Raw genomic sequence first — 16884 nt, 5'->3', positions numbered from 1 at the left:
TAAAACACGAACACTCTCCAAAATCCTCTCAATTTTCATCAATTTTTCACCAAATTACTCTAAATTTCTCACAAAACTTCGCTACAATCATGCCTAGGTTTGGATTTTTTAACAAGAAGGTAAAAATTACACCCCTAAACTGAAACAACCCGTCCTAATCTATTCGGACGAAGTCCATATCGATTATAAACGAATCACAATAGTTGGTTACATCGCGAGGCATTTGACCTCTATATGATACGTTTTATAAACATTGCATTCTTTTGAAAAGATATACCATAAATGAATATTTAAAATTCAATGTTTTCGACAACTGATAATTTCTACATATAGACAATCACCGTAAATAACAGTTTACAAGAATACTTCCGTTGACAATGCAGTCAAAATAAATACACGGTGATGATTTTGTGAATGCAATGCTTCCTCGAATAAAACATGTATGACTCCATGCACATAGTTTCTCTAACATATATTCAAACAGCGGAAGACTTCTAGGAACCTGAGAATAAACATGCTTTAAAACGTCAACATAAAGTTGGTGAGATATAGGTTTAATGCTAGCAGCGTTATAAATATAGACCACAAGATTTCATATACATAAACGTTTTAATAAAAATATTCTAAGTGGTTGAGCACTTGATAACCATACTCAACATTTAATCAATGTCGCATATTCCCTTTATTATGAAATCTCACTACATCGTACCAAGTGTAGTCACCGAAACGAAGTACTGTGCAACCGTTGAATACTGGTTGTCCAGTCCGGTTGGGGTTGTCAGGCCCGATAGATCTATCAACAGGATTCGCATTTACAATACCACATGTAAATAGTAGTTACCAAGTTACAGAAAAGTATGCCAGTGGTACAACTCAATGTAGAATATATATTTTTAATCACTTGTGTCCATAACGTAAATCATAAAATGCATGTATTCTCATCCCGAAATATTTAGAGTTTAAAAGTGGGACTATATACTCACTTTTGCTTTGAAGATATTTAACACGACTTGGTCTGCGATAGATATCACGAACCTAACCATATATATATATATATATATAATATTAACATAATTTCTTTTCAAATAATCGTTACATATATACTTATAATACTTTTAATATCTATTAGTCCGTAGTTAGCAGTCCGATGTTAGTGGTCCACAATTAGTTGCTCAATAAATAAATAAAGACCCCATCGTATTCGTATTGATCAGAATTAATCTCGACCCATGGTACCATGTTGTCAAATGACGTGTTGCGTACATAAAGTACCGTGTTGTCAAATGACGTGTTGCGTACAATCATGAGGTCTTATAATTAATCTTCTCGTGTTGTTTACGGGTGGTCCTGAAATATATAAAATCAAATCATAAGTAAATATATATAAAATATCATATTAATTAGCAAAGATGTGATTAGTTTAGTTTTACTCCAATTAATTTCGTAGCTAAACTAGCTTTGGATACCCAATTTTGTTTTAGCCGTAGTTTCTTCAATATAACTCCGTTTTTGTTGGTTCAACTTTCCACTTCCTTGGATCGAGTTATTATTTATGAATATGAACTGTAAATAGCTTAGTTTGCATTCGAAATCACAGGTTATAGGTCAAACTTTGGTGAATCTTATGAAAGTGATCATTTCCGTTGTAAAAACAACATCTAGATGATCATTTTTACAAAAATACTTACACTTTGAGTTACACCATGAGATTTTTATATATATTAACATATTCAAAAGAAATATCATTTTTCCAGAATATAAACTTTCAATTCAAAGTTTAAGATGGTTTTTAATTATCCAACCCAAAACAGCCCCCGGTTGCACTCCAACGATGTAGATTCAGTTTTAAGGTGTTCTTTGTAAAATCAAGTTGTATCTTGTTAAGTTAGCATATCATTATAATATATTACAGGTCTTGAAGTGTTTTAAAAGTCAAGTTAGAAGGATCTATTTAGTTTGCGAACAAGTTTGAAATCATTCAAACTAAGTTCTTGTTGTTATAATTTATAACTCAAAATAAGATAGCTTTATGAATATGAATCGAATAAGATTATGAATAAGGTTACTACCTCAAGTTACTTGGATAAAGCTACTGGAAAAGAAGTATAATTCTTGATCTTCAAAGAGTTTTTGAAATGGGTTCAAAAGATTGAAAGTATAAACTTGAAATGGATGATCTTCATGAAGTGTTCTTGTTTGTTTTTTTCTTATGATAATTTTAGGTTGTTTTAAGGCTTATAATTGAAGTGTTTTTGCTGAATTGAAGTAGTAGAACAAAGGCTTTCAAGTGTGTGTTTTTAGGGAGTAAAATCTTAGAATAAAAATTGAAATGGAAATGATATAGATATAGATATATAAAATGTCATATGTATATAGATATAAAGAGATTCCAAGTTGAAATTTTAGCTAGAAGTTTAATACTAGATGTTAAGAGTTGTTAAACATGTCTCCCCCATGATTAAAAAGGTTGAAAATGATGTTTTACTATTGGTATATACGAATAGTAAATACATCCAGAAGTTGTGTATAATACGGGTATAAATACAAAATTATTTTGTTTATGTGTTTAAAGATGTCTCATGAGTCATATGTAATAACAAGGATGTCATTTTCCATGATAAAAGGTTGAAAATGATGTTTTCCTATTAGTATATTCCAATAATAAATACATCTAGAAACTGTGTATTAATACATCTTAATACAATACATATATATTTATTTTAACTTAGAAGTTATAACGTCGTTAAGCGTTATATATATATATATATATATATATATATATATATATATATATATATATATATATATATATATCGTTTCGAAGTCCTTAAGTTAGTAGTCTCATTTTATGTATATAATCCATTGATAATATATTTAATGAGATACTTAATTATCATATATTCAAGTTAGATATAATCCATATATATCCATATATATACATAAGTATATAATTAATACAAGTTATGACGTTCGTGAATCGTCGGACAAATGGATAGTCAATTGTTTGTATAAAAATCATTTCAAAAGTTTTAAAACTTGTCAAAATTCATTGCTTATCATGACGAAATTATTAAATCATATAGAGAATTGGTTTAAAATAAGTTGAAGTTTTCCGGGTCGTCACATAAACTCTTAAATTTCCTAGTTTTTGTGATAATTACCAATATTTTACCTAATTTGATTTTGTTAATTTTTAGCGTAATTAGAGTTAAATTGGTAGTATATTATACATGTATAACCTAGATTGATGCTATTTAACATGATTTGAAGCCAAAAACTTCAAAAAATTTAGAAATCTAGGGTTTGTGTTCTTGAGCAATTTGGGGCTTTTTGATATAAACAAGTTATGGCCGATTTTTGTCATGATTTATTGCTAAATTAAGTAGTGTAACATGTTTAGGTAGCTAAATGATCCAAACTTTGATCCTAAACATGATTTTTGAGAATTAAAGTAGACTTTTTAGGTCTAAAATTCATGAACTTGATTAATTTGATATAAATGCCATTTGAAACTTGTTTAATTGCTAGTAATGATTATTTTGACATGTTATTTGAGTAGAATGCTTATGAACTTTGTAAACATTTTCATATATGCTTATTTGAAAAAGGGTAGAATTGATAAAAATGTGAAAATGAGTATAAGTTTAATATGGATTAAACATGTTATTGTAATTATTTCAAGTTGTTATTTTGCTAACACTAATGCATATTTGGATACACAAATTTTGTGTTTAATGTATTTTGCAGAGATATACCGATACTGATGGTGCATCATCATCTTCTAGGAAACCTGCTCCGGAACCACAACCAGAAATGCAATATGAGCCACAATATGAACCGGAGCAACAACAGGAACAACAAGAACAACCTGATCAACACGTACCATATTATGATCCGCAACAAGAATATGTTAATGCCTACGTTCAATTTCCAATTCATCCAATAATTGAACACCTAACGATTCATGAAGAACAGTTGCATCCTAATTTGAGATTTGATCGAAGTTGGAGAGATTACCCGACATATCAAAGTAACAAATTTAAACTGGTACCGAAAAATGTAGAAGTACCGAGGGTAATCGATTGGGAGCCTTTAGAAAGGGTCCAACTAGTTAACTCAGTTAGACAGCATCTGATCCAAAGGTATGGCAGCTCTTCTTTTCCCGATTGGGAAAATTTATTCACCATTCGTCTGCCTGTATATAAGGAATGGTGTGTTGAGCTTATGAGTACTATATCACTTAATGTGGATGTATTTAGGTTAGATGATAGAAGTTTTCTTAGATTTTTACTTGGCCGTAGGATGTACAGGATGTCCATGCTGGACATGGCCAGAGCTTTATAGATTTACACTCCTGGTGAATTACTACTACCTAATTATGCAAATTTGATTTATCATGGTGAAAGGTTAGATAAGAATTTTGACGCGGACGCCGTCTGGAGGCGTATGTCAAATTATAATGTTTTTTCACTGGGAGGAAGACACTCCTATTTAGATATTAACAAAGCAGAGCTTCGTGTTATACATAGATTTTTAGCTATTTCGATTACACAAAGAGGTAAAAACAAGGAAAAGATGACCTTACATGATTTATTTTACCTTAAGTGTATTCGAAACCCTAGAAGCTTTGTTAATATCCCCTACTGTGTTGGTTTTTATCTATCCAAAATGGTGGCAGGAATACAGGACGGGGGAATAATAGGAGGAGGTATTTTTGTTACTCTCATTGGAGAGTATTTGGGTGTAGATAGGATCAAGGGGGTCCACTGATGGTGTGTAGGGAACAGGTTGATACTTTAGGATTGAAGGTCTATCAGGGTGCAAAGGTATTAAAGAGCAGACGCAATCAGGCAATACCATATGATGGTCGTCATCCACAGGTAGAGAGAGGTTTAGATGAGGAAATGGAGGAACCGGATGGCATTAGGGATGTCATTAGGGAGGCTATAACTGACGTTTACCAACGTATAGATGAGGTAGAAATGACAAACGAGGCTAGACATAGTCAGTTCAAGCAGTGGCAAGCCGAGAATGTGTACGAGCATTCTAGGCAACGATAGCATGATAGATGGCACTATCATCAGCATCAGATCATGAGCCAGCTATCACCTCAGGTACCAAATAACTACGTAGTGACCCGACCTGCTTACTATCCTCCACACCAGCCCAATATGCGACCACCATTTACTCTCTACGACCCTAACCAGGCCTATCAGTACACCTATAACCAACCGTGGAACCCGCCCGACGACATGAACTGGAACCCCTATCCAGATTGATACAGTTCCCGTTGGTGATTTCTATGATTTTTATCTTTTTATTATTTTTATTTACTAATGTTTAAAAATATAATATTGTGATACTTTTAATGTAATGTTTAATATTTTTATTATTTTGTACTAATATTTCATATTTGATTTGAAAGTGGGATGTTAAGTCCCATTTCAAATTACCATGCATGTTATTATTTGTATGTATGTATTTTGTCAATTGTACACAACAGGGTAAAACAACGTATTTTCAAAGACTGGCATTAAGTTCAGCAAAAGCAACTAATTTTGACGACAAAATGAAAAAAAAAATGTGATGTAACAACAGACGGAATGAACAAATGAAGTGCACCATTTATCATTCAACAAACAAACGCCAATATGTTTGAAAACTTTGGTAAAATTTAATCATTTCTCTACGCTAATCACCCTCAATAATTTAAATTGTTACTGATTTCTTGCAAATGAGGGCATTACAAGATCTTAAGTGTGGGAAGGGGTTAAATTCTTTCGGATTTTTAAAATTTTAACTTATACACTTGGTTACAAATAAAAATACTAGTAACGCAGTAGTTGTATTAGAATCTAGTGCTCTCTGATAATAAAGAACAGCCCTAGTCTTATATACTGACTACCAATTCTAGTAAAATTTTTCAAAATTTTCAAATAAATGAACCCAAAATCATGTTTATACATATTTATGAACGATAAAACTAGGTGTTAACACCGAAATTATTGTTACCTCGGAAAGGACATAAATTGAGAAACAACCTAAAATGTTAGAATTCATTTAAAATGGAATAGAGGAAAATAAAAAGGCAAAGAAAGGAAAATAAAAGCCAAGTATGGGAAAAATTTACCAAGTTATTTAGAACATATGTCACATATTTTTGTACAAAGATACTTTTGTTTTGAACGATATTTATCAGTTTTACCCAGTTTATTGTAATATAAAAGGAAGTAAAGTCTTCCGAGAGAAAAAGACATGCGTTTCTTGATTTAGGTCAGGAAGTTGTCGTCCAGACCAGTGGTAGAGTCTACGAAAAACCTTGAAAAGTTTTCTCAAAAATCAGCTAGAAATCCACGGACCTCAGCATCAAACAGGGTCGCCAAGTGGTCAGACTTATCCTAACCATGAGAGGATCTGTCTCGTACAATGGTGGCACCATGCAAATTAACTTATAAGACTAATGAATCAGATCCCCAGAAAGGATAATCTCCTTAAAGATCAAAAATCAGCTTTTAAGCCTGCTATTACTCAATCCTTGAGATTGACCTTAAAGATTGAGAATTACAAACTCATGGAATTCGATGATATCTAAACTCGAGCTTGAACGAGAAAATATTTTGATCAAATTACAAACCGATTTGTTTTTTGAAAACCCATTTTTAATGCGTTCATTACCATTGAACGTAAAATCCTAAGAATTCACCTGGAATTCATTAGGTCACCTGAACCAAATCGGGTGTCAACCGTAAAAACGGTGGTTGCATAGCATGGTCGAAGACAGGACCTTGTGCCAGACCGAAAAATTATAGGGTGATCTTTACTATTGCTCCTACAAAGGATAGTAATTGCATCCGACACGTTATAGACCATAATCAAAAGCATGTCACGGGACATTGCCTTAACAGTTGCTTGTTCAACGCTTTCCTTTACAACCGGACGGTAGTTTATCGAAAGGTAATATACGGAACAAGTATACTGGACGTGTTGCTTTCCTAATACAAGGTTAGCAAGTGGGTGACACAAAATCGAAAGTTTTGAGCTAAAATTTTCAAATCTGAAACCCACAAAACCCACAAAAACAATTTGCAAACACCGGTGAAGGGTTATTCTGAAAAACTTATCTAGGGTAAAAGCTAGATTGAATTTTCAAAAGATCAAATGTTTTCATAAAGATCCAATTTCCTAAAAGGATCTAATTTTTTATAGTCATGTGGGACTGTAAACCACAACGTTACTATCATTGTTCATACCACCGTATATAAATCACTGATGTACAAAGTGTGAAGAATAAAGAAGTGATTCTAGTATGTTTTTATTTCAAGACTATATTGCTTGAGGACAAGCAACGTTCAAGTGTGGGAATATTTGATAATGCTAAAAACGAACATATATTTCATAGCATTATCCCACAAGAAAGACAAGCTTTTAGTTGCAATTGTTCTATTTACAAGTGATATTCATTTAAATAATAAAAGGTGAAGACAAAAGACAGATTCGACGAATTGAAGACGCAAACGACCAAAAAACTCAAAAGTACAAAGTACAATCCAAGTGGTTCAAATTATTGATAAGAAACGTCTAAAAATTTCAAGAGTACGAGCCGCAAAACGCAAAGTACAAGATATTAAATAGTACGAAAGGACGTTCGAAAATTCGGAACCGGGACCAAAGTCAACTCTCAACGCGCGACGCAACGGAATAAAAATTACAAGTCAACTATGCACAAGAATATAATATAATATATAATTAATTCTTAAAATTATATATATATATATATATATATATATATATATATATATATATATATTAAAACCGTCGGCAAACAAGAAAACAAAGTATGTGAGCTGGATCCTTGCTCCATGTGATCGCATGGCCTGGAGGCCTAATTCCCATGCGATCGCATGGCCTACTTTTTCTGGCCACATTCCTATAAAAAGCAGTTTGGTGCTCAAGCTCAAAACACCTTTTTTCTAAACTATCTCTCACTCTTACGATATATATATATATATATATATATATATATATATATATATATATATATATATATATATATATATATAAAATTTTAATTTTAATTTAAGATTAATAATAATAAGGGTATGTTAGCGAATGTTGTAAGTGTGTAAGTCGAAATTCTGTCCGTGTAACGCTACGCTATTATTAATCATTGTAAGTTATGTTCAACCTTTTTAAATTAATGTCTCGTAGCTAAGTTATTATTATGCTTATTTAAATTGAAGTAATCGTGATGTTGGGCTAAAATATTAAAGACGGGGTAATTGGGCTTTGTACCATAATTGGGGTTTGGACAAAAGACCGACACTTATGGAAATTGGACTATGGGCTATTAATGAACTTTATATTTGTTTAATTGAATGATAGTTCGTTAATTTAATATAAAGATTTACAATTGGACGTACCTATAAATAACCACATACACTCGATCGGACACGATGGGTGGGATATTTATAAGTACTAATAATCGTTCATTTAACCGGATACGGGAATGGATTAATAGTCAATGGACTTATTAAAACAGGGGTGAATTACATACAAGGAAAATTGGTGTAATTATAGTTTAAGTCCCCAATTAGTTGGAATATTTGACTTCGGATATAAGGATAATTTGACGAGGACACTCGCACTTTATATTTATGACTGATGGACTGTTATGGACAAAAACCAGATGGACATATTGAATAATCCAGGACAAAGGAAAATTAACCCATGGTAATAAACTAAAATCAACACGTCAAACATCATTATTATGGAAGTTTAAATAAGCATAATTCCTTTATTTCATATTTTATCGCACTTTTATTTACTGTCATTTTATTTATCGCACTTTAATTTATCGCACTTTAATTATTGTCATTTACTTTACGTTTTAAATTAAGTTTTATTTTTAATATTTTACATTAGGTTTTAACTGCAACTAAAGTTTTAAAATCGACAAACCGGTCATTAAACGGTAAAAACCCCCTTTTATAATAATAATAATACTACTTATATTTATATATATATATTTATACAAATATAGTTTAAAATAAAAATATAGCGTTAAACTTGGCTAGTTCCCTGTGGACGAACCGGACTTACTAAAAACTACACTACTGTATGATTAGGTACACTGCCTATAAGTGTTGTAGCAAGGTTTAGGTATATCCACTCTATAAATAAATAAATAACTTGTGTAAAATTGTATTGTATTTAATAGTATTTCGCAATAAAAATATAACTATTTCGTATACACCTCTACGCACATCAGGGTTCTTCCTGGTTTTATTGGTGTCGAGAGATTTCTTCGGTTTGCTGGTCTCGGTTAGGGTGTTTTTTGGTTTCCCGACGGGCGCTTGAAGATTTGGTTCTGTCGACGGGCGGTGGGGTGTCAGTGCTTTGTATTGTTAAATTTGGGATTCTGGTTATTTTCGCTTTCGAGGAATGGTTGATCTGGTGGTCATTCGCACGGATTTAGTTCGTACTATGTGGCTTTGTATTTGTAGGTTTGATGCTCAGTGGGGAATACAGGTTTATGGTTATTATCATAGTTGAACAATATATATTGTTCCGTATTTTCAATTGTGATTCATGTTCTTGTTGGTATAGTTGAACTGCCAATGTGCATTGACTTGGTTTAAATAGAAAGGCAAAATTAACAATCCATGTATTATAAATCTAAACTTGTTTGTTAGGGTAAACCTGTTTGTTAGGGGAGAGTATTTTATAGTCTTACTAGTTTAATGGAATAAACTTTTGCGTTAAAAAAACGATTTGATTTAATTTTGTGGACCATAATATTTAAGTGAATATTAGAAGGAAACTAGAAAAAGGAACCCGCGCGATGCCGCGGGGCCTTTGGGTTGCATAATCACAGTTAACGTAACGTATTATAGGTGTGTATATGTATTGAATATAGTCTGAGGTGTAGTGACCCGAACTTTTCCATGTTTATATATATTAAATAAAATTGATATTTATATGATTAAGTGTTTCCAACATGTTAAGCAATCAAACTTGTTAAGACTTGATTAATTGAAATAGGTTTTATATAGACAATTGACCATCCAAGTTGACTGGTGATTCACGAACGTTAAAACTTGTAAAACTATATGATGTCATATATATGGATATATATATATAGTTAACATGGTATTATGATAAGTAAACATATCATTAAGTATATTAACAATGAACTACATATGTAAAAACAAGACTACTAACTTAATGATTTCGAAACGAGACATATATGTAACGATTATCGTTGTAACGACATTTAATTGTATATATATCATATTAAGATATATTAATATATCATAATATCATGATAATGTAATAATTTAACATCTCATTTGATATAATAAACAATGGGTTAACAACACTTAACAGGATCGTTAACCTAAAGGCTTCAAAACAACATTTACATGTAACGATTAACGATGACTTAACGACTCAGTTAAAATGTATATACATGTAGTGTTTTAATATGTATTTATACACTTTAGAAAGACTTCAAGACACTTATCAAAATACTTCTACTTAACAAAAATGCTTACAATTACATACTCGTTCAGTTTCATCAACAATTCTACTCGTATGCACCCGTATTCGTACTCGTACAATACACAGCTTTTAGATGTCTGTACTATTGGTATATACACTCCAATGATCAGCTCTTAGCAGGCCATGTGAGTCACCTAACACATGTGGGAACCATCATTTGGCAACTAGCATGAAATATCTCATAAAATTACAAAAATATTAGTAATCATTCATGACTTATTTACATGTAAACAAAATTACACATCCTTTATATCTAATCCATATACCAACGACCAAAAACACCTACAAACACTTTTATTCATCAATTTTCTTCATCAAATTGATCTCTCTCAAGTTCTATCTTCAAGTTCTAATTGTTCTTCATAAATTCTATAAGTTCTAGTTTCATAAAATCAAGAATACTTTCAAGTTTGCTACCTTACTTCCAATCTTGTAAAGTGATCATCCAACTTCAAGAAATCTTTATTATTTACAGTAAGATATCTTTCTAATACAAGGTAATACTCATATTCAAACTTTGATTCAATTTCTATAACTCTAACAATCTTATTTCGAGTGGAAATCTTACTTGAACTTGTTTTCGTGTCATGATTCTACTTCAAGAACTTTCAAGCCATCCAAGATCCTTTGAAGCTAGATCATTTCTTGTCACTTCCAGTGGGTTTACCTACTAAACTTGAGGTAGTAATGATGTTCATAACATCATTCGATTCATACATATAAAACTATCTTATTCGAAGATTTGAACATGTAATCACTAGAACATAGTTTAGTTAATTCTAAACTTGTTCGCAAATAAAAGTTAATCCTTCTAACTTGACTTTTAAAATCAACTAAACACATGTTCTATATCTATATGATATGCTAACTTAATGATTTAAAACCAAAAAACACGAAAAACACCGTAAAATCGGATATACGCCGTCGTAGTAACACCGCTGGCTGTTTTGGGTTAGTTAATTAAAAACTATGATAAACTTTGATTTAAAAGTTTTTCTTTTGGAAAAGTGATTTTTCTTATGAACATGAAACTATATCCAAAAATCATGGTTAAACTCAAAGTGGAAGTATGTTTTTCAAAATGGTCATCTAGAAGTCGTTCTTTCAACTGAAATGACTACCTTTACAAAAACGACTTGTAACTTATTTTCCTGACTATAAACCTATACTTTTTATGTTTAGATTCATAAAATAGAGTTCAATATGAAACCATAGCAATTTGATTCACTCAAATCGGATTTAAAACGAAGAAGTTATGGGTAAAACAAGATTGGATATTTTTTTGATTGTTGTAGCTACGGAAAATATTGTAACAATTCTATACAAATCATATCCTAGCTAACTTATATTGTATTATACATGTATTCTAATGTAATCTTGGGATACCATAGACACGTATGCAAATGTTTTGACATATCATATCGACCCATGTATATATATTATTTGGAACAACCATAGACACTCTATATGCAGTAATGTTGGAGTTAGCTATACAGGGTTGAGGTTGATTCCAAAAATATATATACTTTGAGTTGTGATCTAGCCTGAGACGTGTATACACTGGGTCGTGGATTGATTCAAGATAATATATCGATTTATTTATGTACATCTAACTATGGACAACTAGTTGTAGGTTACTAACGAGGACAGCTGACTTAATAAATTTAAAACAGTAAAACGTATTAAAAAAATGTTGTAAATATATTTTGAACATACTTTGATATATATGTACATATTTGTTATAGGTTCGTGAATCGACCAGTGGCCAAGTCTTACTTCCCGACGAAGTAAAAATCTGTGAAAGTGAGTTATAATCCCACTTTTAAAATCTAATATTTTGGGATGAGAATACATGCAGCTTTATAAATGTTTTACAAAATAGACACAAGTACGCAAAAACTACATTCTATGGTTGGATTATTAAACTGAATATCGCCCTTCAAGTTTGGTAGCCTAAGAATTAGGGAAATGACCCCTAATTGACGCGAATCCTAAAGATAGATCTATTGGGCTTAACAACCCCCATTCAGGTTATGGATGGTTTAGTACTTCGAGATTATTATACAGACGAGAGGTTCTGTTTTGGGGATATTCTATGCATTAAGTTAACGTCGGTTACCAGTGTTCAACATATGAATGATTTTTATCTCTATGCAGTTTGCAAAATGTCTGATAAGAGATGTATTATAAAAATGAAATCTCGTGGTCTATTATTATGATTTAATAATATGTAGGTTAAACCTATAACTCACCAACAATTTTGTTGACGTTTTAAGCATGATTATTCTCAGGTGATTATTAAGAGCTTCCGCTGTTGCATACTAAAATAAGGACAAGATTTGGAGTCCATGCTTGTATGATATTATATAAAAACTGCATTCAAGAAACTTATTTTTGATGTAATATATTCTTATTGTAAATCATTATGTAATGGTCGTGTGTAAACGGTATATTTTAGATTATCATTATTTGATAATTTACGGTAATGCTTTTTAAAAATTTATCGATAAAATAAAGGTTATGGTTGTTTTAAAAATGAATGCAGTCTTTGAAAAACGTCTCATATAGAGGTCAAAACCTCGCGACGAAATCAATTAATATGGAACGTTTATAATCAATATGAACGGGACATTTCACGAGGTATTGAGCGTTTTTTTTTTGAAGTGCCCATTTCGCGTATAGTTAGTGCCGTTGTGTTCGTAAGATTTTTTTGAGTTGAACGGTGGACTCGAAAAAATTTAACTCGCACCGAGCGAGAAGATAGGGTCCGCTAAAAATTCGGGTGAAATTAGTTTCTTTTATTTTAATAAAATTGTATATTTGCACTTTTTACCCTTGAAAAAATATAAACTTGAGGAATCGTTGTGTAAATTGAGGCAAAGGTGAGGGGCCGAATGCAATGTGAACGCAAATTCAAAACTAAAATTCAAAACAGTTGAAACTACAAAAATCTTGGTGGCTTTTATAATATAGGTATAGAGTTGTAATCCCTTGAAATCAATAATTTGCTTGAAATTCAACGGACCAATCAGAGCGCGACATGTAGCGCGACAATCACATGTGATTGAAAAAAATTAAAAAAAAATATTTAAAAAAAATTAATTTAATTTTTTTTTTTTAAATTTGCATTTCAAATCCAATCACGTGTGATTGTAAAACTCAATCACATGTGATTGTAAAACATAATCACATGTGATTCTGAATGTCAAATCCAATCACATGTGATTGGAAAAAAAATTCAAAATTTTATTTTTTTTCAAAAAAAAATTTCAACCGGAAACATACTTTAATTCGGTGGTTTGATCAAGTTTGTTAGCGTTTCGTGATCATATTTTCAAAATTTCAGACTTTAATTATGTGATTTAATCAAGTTTTGATCAAAAACTTGGTGTTTAAATGTTTTAGCACAAACTTACTGACATTCGTCATTTTACTATAAAAAAAAATTTCAATCACATGTACAGAATCACATGTCAGTTAGTGCATGTCAAATCCAATCACATGTGATTGAAAAAAAATTTCGAAAAAAAAAAATTTCGAAAATTTTTTTTTTCGAAAAAAAATTGAAAAAAAATATTTTTTTAAAAATTTTTTTTAATTTTTTTTCAATCACATGTGATTATCGCGACACGTTTCGCACTCTGATTGGTCCCTTGGATCTCAACTTAAAAGTTGGTTTCATTTGAATATTTTTCTATAGGTATAATACAATATAATATAATATAAACTATAGTCAAATATTGGACTTTAACAGTGTAACAACTCAATGTACTAAATTATTCACTTGTTTGATCGTTGACATGCATCTCTTAGAGGGTGTTTGGGAATGCGATTTGAACGTGATTTTTTAATTATTGCGTTTTGAAGATGTGAATAATCTATTGAAAGTGTTTGGTAGTATAAATTTAAAATTGGATTATTTACGTTATGAGAGCATCAAAACGCATTTTTCAAGCAGTATGCCCATAGCTACTGCAAACAAAACGCCATTTTGGATTTATCATGATGTTCATTAAAACTCCTGAAGTACCCCTATATCTACGTGATGTTTAATATATCACTGAAAGCTAGAGTCATTTGATAGGTGAATGTATAATGTATATTTTAATTATATTTTACATGTGTGAATGTGATAGTGTAAAATGAATCGGATATATAGTTGGTGTATATTTTTTGTTAGTTTAAACTACAAGTCATTTTTTTAAGCAAAACAATTGTAAACTACAAGTCATAAAAAATGTATCATTGTATATTAATTTTTATATTTTATTAATTTCAAAGGATGTCCTATTTGGTAAATTTACATGTTAAGTTACTAAATAATCTGATTTTCCCAAACACTCAGAAACTGATTATTTAATTATTACTATTTCAAACTGCACAATCAAATCCAAATACCATTGATCAAAATCACGTTTTGTTGGAGCTGATTATTTAATTATGATTATTTAAAATGCATAATCATTTTTCAAAACGCAAATCTAAACACCCCCTTATTACGTGTGATGGATTCAGAAAATTGAAATGTGGACTGTAATTTAAAGTACCATTTTATTATGCCTAGAGTTTTTTTTTTTTTTTTTTTTTTTTTTTTTTTTTACGAGGAACCCCACTATGGGCCAGAGCACATTGACCCCCCCACCGCAGGTAAACCCCGGGTAAACGGCAAGCCAGCCCTCCACCGCTACCAGGTAAGGCATTCTCCAGTTTGGTCATTAAATGCGGGCAACCCTTAGGATTGAACCCGAGACCTCCCCTTCACTGAAAGTGCTGGTGGCCACCCAGGCTAGGCCTGGATGGTTATTATGCCTAGAGTTGATATGTATAACTTATGTCAGATTTTGAGCCTGAACCAGTTATAACACTTTGAATCTTTTTATTTCTTACTGTATAATTTAATTTCATGTTTCTAGCCAAAAAGGAAAAAAAATTACTCCTCGAAAAAATGCTGTAAAACAAGATTAATGTTTCCAACTCCTAAGCTTTTATAGTTTATTATAACATATTTAACTATCAAATCAGGGCAATTGAATCATTTAACATTAATTTGTTACATGTGGATTAGTAGGAATAAAAACATGAAAATCTTGCAGAAACAAACAGATACGAGTTTACTAAACAAGGATTTATTGACGATTTGTAAGATTTATATTAAAACATTAAGTAATGAATAGATTAATTGTAACAACAACAGTAGCCTGTAAATGGGTTGCATTCACCCATACGATAGCCTAATTCTTGGCAATAGACTTGGCAAGGTCTGGTGAATAACTGAGTACATCTTATCTTACATATCGGACCTTCACCTGCATACATTGAAACCATACAATTCGCGTCATAATGTTGGTGAATTAAGCTCGATAATATTCAAAATTAAGAAGAACGGAAAGGAAAAGAAACTATAGATAGGTTTTCATACCTTCACCTTCAATCGGGGTGAATGATATGCAAAGAACAACCAACACCAAAACGATCAAAGCAGAAAAAGCTTCTCGTCTGAAGGCCATGATTATCTGTTTTGTGAGATCGCTAAAATTTGATATGTAGTGTGTTAAGAGATGGTTATAATGATTTAGTAGTTGATAAGCAATCTTTAAATAGCCAGCTTTGTCTAGTGTAACAACCAAGTTATACTTTGCTCATTAAAACTGAAATATTATACTTGATTCGGTAATAATTGATTATGATTCTTAATTAATTTTTACGTGTTAGTCTATACACATATGAAATTTCCAAATTCATATGAAATTTCAACAGTATTGATTTTTTTTTTTATTAACGTGGGTATCAAACTTTTTTTGAACGGACTAATCCCACGAAGGAAAATAACTTTGTAGTTCCATGAAATCGAACACTTTGACTTCCACATTGGAAGGCTCGGGTCTTACTATGTCACCACCATATCCAGTTTGCTTACATTTTATTACTCTCTCACACATGTACTTGAATGACCTACAAATTTACTTTTAAATCAACACGAAAAGATAAACTTTTGTGGTTTAAAAAATCATTTTTATATATGGATGACTTAGACACACAAAACGATAAGTTTGAGTGGTCTCCTAATAAATTTTGGTGGTGTATCAGTTTTAAAATACTCAATAGCCATAGACATGATGACTAAGATCAAACACCAGTTTTTAAGAAGCATGCTAAGCATAGTTTGGACAATCATAGCATCAAGCCATCAATGGGACTAGTTATAAGTTCATCATATATTCATTTGAATTTTTCAAAATTGGGTCTGACAATCAAACAAAAGCTTAACAAGCCTCAGATAATTTAAACACAATCTGTAGTTTCAAAATATTTTGATCTTTTCAA

Source organism: Rutidosis leptorrhynchoides, chromosome 5 (genome assembly GCF_046630445.1).
Source record: "Rutidosis leptorrhynchoides isolate AG116_Rl617_1_P2 chromosome 5, CSIRO_AGI_Rlap_v1, whole genome shotgun sequence".
Taxonomy (NCBI): domain Eukaryota; kingdom Viridiplantae; phylum Streptophyta; class Magnoliopsida; order Asterales; family Asteraceae; genus Rutidosis; species Rutidosis leptorrhynchoides.
The sequence above is the reverse complement of the archived record's forward strand: the minus strand, read 5'-3'. Positions refer to the sequence as shown.